Source organism: Microtus ochrogaster, chromosome 15, assembly GCF_000317375.1.
Source record: "Microtus ochrogaster isolate Prairie Vole_2 chromosome 15, MicOch1.0, whole genome shotgun sequence".
Taxonomy (NCBI): domain Eukaryota; kingdom Metazoa; phylum Chordata; class Mammalia; order Rodentia; family Cricetidae; genus Microtus; species Microtus ochrogaster.
The window spans coordinates 17,189,244-17,197,521 of record NC_022017.1 but is presented as its reverse complement, the minus strand read 5'-3'; positions in this window follow the sequence as shown (position 1 = coordinate 17,197,521).

Genomic DNA, 8,278 nt, shown 5'->3' with positions numbered 1-8,278 from the left:
GAGAGAGAGAGAGAGAGAGAGAGAGAGAGAGAGAGATCCAGTGAATACTGAAATCGCCCATGTTTAATTTTCTATCCACTTTTATATCCCAATACAGCAGGGGAAAGAAGACCAAAGACTGCTTTAGCATGATACAAAGGACATCCAGAATAGTTATTTCCTTCAATTCTTGAAATATCAAGTCAGTAATTCTAGAGAAGAGCATTCTATTGTTTAGACAGTGAACCCACCCTAGACCAAGTCTCCTGAAGGCAACTACTCCCTAAGTCAAACCTCTCAATTCAAAAGAAGAAACAGAAGTATACTTGAATTCTCTGACCTTTGGTCAGGGTGGAGTGGATCTACCTGTATGGGCCATCTTTATGTCCAAAACACCAAGCCACCACACTCTAGGTCAAGGTGTGTAACCACACTGGCCAACAACTTTCACAAACTCTCCGACTTTCAGACAGGATGAAATCAGTTCACACTTTTGGACCTCCACAGAGCTGAAAGTCTTCCACCTTTTACTGGGTTAAGAATAAGAGAAGCAGCTGCATTCAGTCCAGACAGCAATGACACTTAGCTGCCACACTACTCTGAGCCCTTCAGATACACTGGCCAGGGATGAGAAGTGAAGCTGAATGTTTAAAACACTTGTCCACACACGTGGGCTTCATTCATGTGACACAGTCTAAGACTATTGAAAGATGGCATTTTATCTCCATCTTTTCCCAAGTCTTCATTAGTCACTGATCTAGAAATTCCATGTATCTCTGATTGGACCATCTCTGTTTCTACTCTAATAGAGAAATGAGATATCATGATATTTTTATACTTTATTACCTACTTCATGCCTTTTACTGGGGATCAAGTGCACCCAAAGATGGTGGTGCCAGAATACCATAAAGTATATTTCTAGCACAAGTTAATTTTATTTGTTAATCAGTCACTGAAGAGTGTCCTGCGAAACCACAGCTGACTTTGAACAAGATTGGCACAACAGCAGACACAGGAAGCAAGATAGGCACACCTGGTTCATGCAAGTTATTCCATTTCTGTAGCACAAGACACACCCATACATAGATTAGAGAACACCTCATTCATCCTGGCCACCTCCCTTGAATGGTTGCTTAGTTTTTGATGTCAAGACCTGAAAAGTTTTTAAAAAGCAGCTGGTCACCAAAGAATTCAAGGCAGGCTGTTCTCTGAAATCCCAGGACCCTCCATTATCATTTTTCTTCTGCTTCAAGCCATCTGTGTACTATAGTCATCTAACCTGCAAGAGAGACTCAGTTATTGAGTTTGCTGTGTTGATGTGTTCATTGACACCTAAACCAATGAGAGTACAAATCTGGCTTTGAGGCCAAAGGTCAAATGCTGTGTTTACAACTCGTGAAATGTACTTCGACTCTGAAATGAAAAGAAACTCATAGACCCACAGCAATATAAATCCCAGGACAGCTCCGTAACTTTAAAACCAGCATCCTCATATGGAAGTCTTATCGATTAGTTGACAACAGCCTTCAGGGCAAAACTAGATGGTGCCTGTTTTTTTAGCCCTGTAAGCATCACTCAAAGGGCTCACTGTAAGATGTGGGAACACTCGGGAGGCAGAGGAAGACAGATCTCTGTGAGTTCAAAGCCAACCTGGTCTACAGACCTAGTTCCAGGACAGCTAGGACTGTTACACAGAGAAAGTCTGTCTCCAAATAAATAAATAAATAAATAAATAAATAAATAAATAAATAAATAAATAAGATGTGGGAGCCTACATAATAATCATAAGTTTCCTTTTGGATTCCCCGATTTTAAACTCAACTTTCCCTGGACACTGGAGTGTTGACAATTTCCCTATCAACATTTCAAATCCTTCTCTCAACATCTGTCTTCTTGGTCCATTTTCAATGACACCCTGAAGCATCCTGAAGTCTAAAACCTGTGGCAGCTAAAATTTTAAGTAAACTGCAGGTCAAAGGTTTTGCCCTGTCACTTGAGGCCTTGCCTGGTTACAGACGTCTGGTTCAGGCTCCTTGTCTCACATTACTGGGCATCTTTGCTAGCATTACTCTCATAGATTTCATGGAGTTTCCATCTTACTAGGTTTCTGTCTCACCCCCAGAATGTTCCCCTGCCTGTTCCAGTTATTTCTCCCAGTATATTCTCTTTCCCTACCCCACCTCCTGATCTCTTGTGTTCCCATATCTACCCTCCCCCAATCCACCGGTGGTGTGGGAGGTCCTTCTGTCCATGTGTTGCTTTTATTGGTTAATGAATGGTTTGGCCTATATTATGGGGGAAAGAAGGCAAAGTTAGAGAGAAGCATGGAGCTGCCACTGCTGGAGATAGACGTGCTGAAACTTTGCTGGTACCATGACCTCATAGTGATGCACAGATTAATGGAGATAGGTTAAATTAAGATGTAGGAGTTAGCCAATAAGAAGTGAGAGCTAATGGGCCAAACAGTGATTTAACTAATACAGTTTCTGTGTGATTATTTCAGGGCTGAGCAGCTGGGAATGAACAAGTAGCTTGCTGCTACACACCATTTCCCTTTCCCATGGAGATCTTTGCGTCTCTGCTTAAGTCCTCCTTGTTGCTTGCTTGACCTCTCAGAGTCTGTGGACCTTAGCATGATTATCTTATACTTTATAGCTCTCATCCATGTATAAGTGAGTACACACCATGTTTCTCTTTCTGGGTCTGGGTCACCTCACTCAGGATGATTTTTTTTTTCTCATTTCATCTGCTTGCCTGCAAATTTCATGATGCCATTGTTTTTAACAGCTGAGTAACGCTCCACTGTGTAAACGGACCACATTTTCTTTATTCATTCTTCAATCAAGGGACATCTAGGATGTTTCCACTTTCTGGCTATCATAAACAAAGCTGCCATGAACATAGTTGAACAAGCCCCAAAACTTAGTTTGTCCTGCCTGCACAGTGTTCTGTAACTGGAGCGGAGAGGAACTCGTCAGAGAGACTTCATCTAGCAACTGACGGAACAGATACAGCGTCCCACAGCCAATCATTAGACAGAACTCAGGGAGTCCTATGGAGGAGGACGAGGAAGGATCAGAGGAGCCAGAGGTGTCAGGGACACCACAAGAACACAGCCCACAGAAACAACTGACAGGAGCACATGGGGCTCGCAGGTATCCAAGAGTCCTCTGCATAAATGTTATGGTCGAATACCCTGGTGTTCTTATCAGATTCCTAACAATGAGAACTTGGGCTGCCTCTGACCCTTGCCTGCTGGTGGAACCCTTTTCTTCCTTCTGGGCTCCCTTGTCCCATCTTGATGCGATGGTTTGTGTCTAGTCTTATTGTTACTTGTTATTCTGTGTTTGGCTGATGTCCCTGGGAAACCTGCTCTTGTCTCAGGAGAGACAGAGGAAAGAGGATCTGGGGGAGAGGTGAGATGGGGAGACTGGAAGAGGAAAGGGGAAGGAAACTGCACTCAGGATATTTGTACATATTTGTACTATATGAAATACGTTACATATATGAAAGAATAAAATACATGCATTATGTAATATAGGGAAGAAGAATAAAAATAAACATTAAAACACACACAAAAAAACATTGAGCAAAATGATGAAGATATACTGCTCTTTGCTATGGCAGTCAGGGTAACACACAATTTGAGAAAGCCTAATTTCTCTAATTCTCTTCTTTTCGGCAAAGTTTCACTATGTCATTCTGGTTGGGCTACAGTAACCTCCTAGGTAGTCAAAACTGGACTGGAACTCATAGAGATCTCCCTGCTTCTGCTTCCCAGGCATTGGGATTGAAGGCGTGCCCTACCCTCTCTATCTTGAGTTCTCTGCGTCTTAAAAATGAGAATGAAGGCATATCTTTAATATTTATTTTATGCTAATTCCTCGGCAAACTACTGCTCTAAATCCTGTCAGATAAGAATGACTTTAAACGTAATTTATATCACTATAATAACAGGCTTTGCCTTTGGGTCAGAAGAACACATTTCAAGGGTGTAAGGCGAAGATCAGATTATTAAAAGACTCAAAAAGTACTCATTATTTGAACGAACCTTTTCTTGAAGAACAAGCAATGTCCACCTCAGTTATTAAAGCTCAGAATTATTTATTTCCTTTTCACTATTCTCACCTTCGTGCTGTGCTGCTTTATTCGTGTCAGAGAGGGAAGGAGCTGCCTGAGGTTGGCTTCTCTCCGCAGCCTGTCTCACTCTAGACTGTGCTCCTGGTCCTTGGCTCTCATAACCTGTGCAGTGCGTGCGTGGGTGCCCAGGGTCTGAGCTGAGACCTATGACGTCATGTTAGACAATGCAAGCGCCGCCTGAAACCAGACTCGGCCCCCTTGTCTTTCTCGCGACGTCTTTTATACCGTATAAGAAAAATTACATTGTTTGAAACGAAAGAATTTTCAAGACTAACTTCCGCTTAAAAGATTTATTTCCCCCATCGAAGAAAGACAGAGCTTAAAACAAAAATATGGTGCTCTTTGGGAACGCCTACTTGCGCAAATGTGTGAGGGGATAATAGCTGCCCCGTGGGAAGATGCACTTCACATTCTGAAGGGAGCAGCTGCTTGCTGGTAGAAGCACTTCCGGTTCTGCTCCCGGCATTTTCCAGTAACAGTTGGGACATCTGACGACACCTCGCCAGAGTTGAGCAGACCATAATTTTTGTTTTGCTTCATTTAGTCTTGTGTTGGCTGCTGACATCTGTCTTTAATGTACTCTACAACATGACCACTTAACGTGAGGCTGCAATGCCCGATCTTTATGCCCTTCAAGCAGCAGCTCTATTTTGGCTGGTGTTAATTGTGTTGTCAAAGATACAGCTGTTGCAGGAAATATTTGGAATGTCTAGTCCCAGCTGGCACGCTGAATGAGTGGGGATCTGAGCACTGGCATCGGTCCATTTTCGAAATGGCTAATCCTGGTGCCTTGCGAGGGGGTCTGCCAAAGTGGGAGGTGAGTCATTAATCCCTGCTATTTCACCCTGCACCCTGCTGCAAACACTGCAATTCACCAATCAGAATAAGCGTATTAGTGTCTTTCAGCGTGCTAATTTTTACATATTGTCTCTTTGTACTACAGATGCAGTGGCGTTATCAACAGAGTATGTGAGAACTGACATATCAAAGTGAAATCATCAAATTAAATAATGAGAGGAAGGACTAGCGAGGCTGGTGGGCAGCTCAAAGAGTGACGAGTTAGCACCCTGCAGAGTTCAATAGATATTTTTTAACCCGTCATTTTTTTTAAAATTTAAATCAAACTTGCTTTTCTGACACACATAAAAATATGCAAACTCATGCATGAAAATAAGGCACCCAGGATGCTTTAATATGCATATGCATTATGCAATCTTTAAATCTTTAAAATACCTGTCTCCTGAAGCACCCATCCTTCGTTTACAGTGAAGCACTGAAATCCTCTTTTCCAGCTGGAGACAGCAGCACACGATTGTCTCTGCCCAACTCTGTAACAGCGAACCACAGTGTTTGCTCCCAAGGAGCTGCAGCAGCTTCTGAGGTCGTCAGCAACAGATGTCCTACACAGACGACCCCTACACAGACATCGTTCCCCTTAAGCCGGCACTCAGTGAGTTGGTAGAAGCTCAAACATTCAACTATTCAGTATATGATTCATTTTGCCTCTAAGATTAGGAATTTCTTTGGCCATGATTATTTTCACTTCCTCAAAATGCAAATACAGCAGCATTAAGACGTTTGGACCCTTCGCCAGAAACTACATCTAGGCAGAGTAACTGGAACACAAGAGGAACACAGAAACTGCAAGGAAATAAAGCAAAGATGTTCACAGCAATCCTTCCAAACAGGAATGAAAGGGATAGCAGGGCATCTTCTGATAAGAAGATTGGAGCTTGCGGTGATTGGGAATCAGAATCTAAAATTGCATCGCTCACATAGAGAAGTCTCTAGTGCAGAAAGGTCTATGTCACCTTCCTCTTATCTTTCTGCCCCAAAGCAGCAAATAAAAGAATTCTTCGACCTTTCTCTAATGTTGAGATGCTTGTGTGAGAGACGCCCTCCCTACTTTCCAAGGAAAGCAGCATTTCTCTGAAGACATAGGGACAGTGAGCAGGCGCTGAGAACCTTAAGTGAGGTGAGGCTCAGAGGATTTATTTTCTTCAGTCAATCAAGTTGGTTATAAGAATCAAGAAAAAAAAATCAGAGTCTGCCATTTCAGATAACCTTAAGAGATAGGAATTCAGTTGTCTTTAGTGAGATGGGGTGCACTGGCAGAAAGAAAATATGGGCTAAAACTAAAAGAGAAGAAAATTGAAGGATTTCAGGAAGCAACTGGTGGTCACTGAGCTCTGAAGGCCTGGAGGATGTCGCTGGGAATTGGGGTTGAAGGCTCTAAGGGCTGACGACAACCAGAAAGGGAAGGATTTAAGTGGTCAGACTGATGGCTTATTAGGCCCCCTCTGGAGGCTTTGCAAAGCTGTACTGGTAAAATGGTCACTGGAGGAAGGGCAGATGTTAGCAGGGGATGATGCCCTTCCATATGCTGCAAATATGTGTTGCTTTAATTGGTTGGTGAAAAAAGCTGCTTTGGCCTATGGCAAGGCAGATTATAGCTAGGCAGGAAAGCCAAACCGAATATAGGGAGAAAGATGGTGGAGTAGGAGATACCAGCTGCCACCGGAGAAGCAAGATGTGAGATAACAAGCCACGGGCCTCGTAGTAAAATATAAAATAATAGAAATGGGTTAATTTAAAAGTAAGAACTAGTTGGTAATAAGCCTGAGCCATTGACCAACCTTTAGTTATTAATATAAGCCTCTGAGTGTTTACTCAGGAACTGTTGGGTGGGAGAGAAACCTCCATTTACAGTACTATGGGATGATGGATGTAAAGAACTCTTTAGGTGGCTGCTGCAGTTCATTTAAAGTTGCTGATAGTAAAGGCGCTGATAAAATAGACTAACAAGGATTAAAAAAAAAAGAAAATCTGCATAGCACTTGCCTTGGAATTAATCAACCAGAAAATGCCATTGTCCCGATGTTGAGCGGATAGAATGACAGAGCGTGCAGAGCTGCAACACAGGAACATGATTTTAATACAAGTTCGCAATACCTCTCCACCACTAACCTTGAAGCACATCTTGGTGGAGGGATGATGGCAAAATAATAGCCATCATTTATAATGTATAATTTTTGTTTGTTTGTTTTTGAGACAGGGTTTCTCTGTGTCACTTTGGATCCTGTCCTGGAACTTGCTCTTTAGACCAGGCTGGTCTCGAACTCACAGAGATCTGTCTGCCTCTGCCTCCCAAGTACTGGAATTAAAGGTGTGCACTACCACCTGGCTTATAATGTATAATTTACACAAGTTTTATGTATGAGTTAGAATATCAGATACATTGCCTTTAAGCACCAAACACCCTGCCATATAGATTTCACCCAACCCTATTTTTAGACTGTGAAACTGAAGTTCTGGTAGGCTAATTATCTGATCAAGCTGATATAATTAATAAGGGGGAAATTAGGGCTCTAAGTCTAACCTCACTGAACGGAAGAGTGTCTGTGATGAGGACCAATGAGCATACACTGAAGAACATTTAACTTTTGACAAGGAACTTAATCTTTCTTAGCTGGAAAAGGAAATTTCCTTGAAGATTTGTCAAAGTCTTCTGCCTGAAGGCAGCGAGATAGAATTTGCAGGGACTGGGTGGCACACCATGAAGCATGGGCTCTTTAGAATTAAAATGCTCTTGTACAATATGAAGTTGGATATAGCCTAAAAAATGAAATTTTCTGTAGCTTTTTTTCTACTCCCCAGTTAGTGGAGTTTTTGCTTATTGCTGAAAAGGAAGAGGTGTTGGAATGGACGAAGTAGTTTTCTTACCAGTGTTAGAGAATAGATTCTGTTTGCTTCTTTGATTTCACCCTCGCTGCCTCCACTCACAGATGACAGACCTCCCTGGCTTTTCCACCCTGCTACAGTCACTGTCTCCGTCAACTGTTGAGGTCCACACCTATCTGCTGTTACACACAGCTTCCTGCCCCCATGACAGTTGTTAGTCTAGCATTTTCTTTGCTTCAAATCCTTCCATGGCCAATTACCACAACTCAGATAAAGAGGGAGCCCGGTAAAATGTTCCAAAGCCTGTGTGGCTCTGGCCCTGGCCCTGGCACTCTTCAGAATCTGGCAAAGGTAGTGGTATACCAGAGCATTTAGCACTGGCATCCCGCTTTGAGGTCTTGAAGACTGGACACATTAGTGGGCTAAAAACACACGATGGATGCCTGTTTTGCTTACATTTATTTATGTATTTTTATTT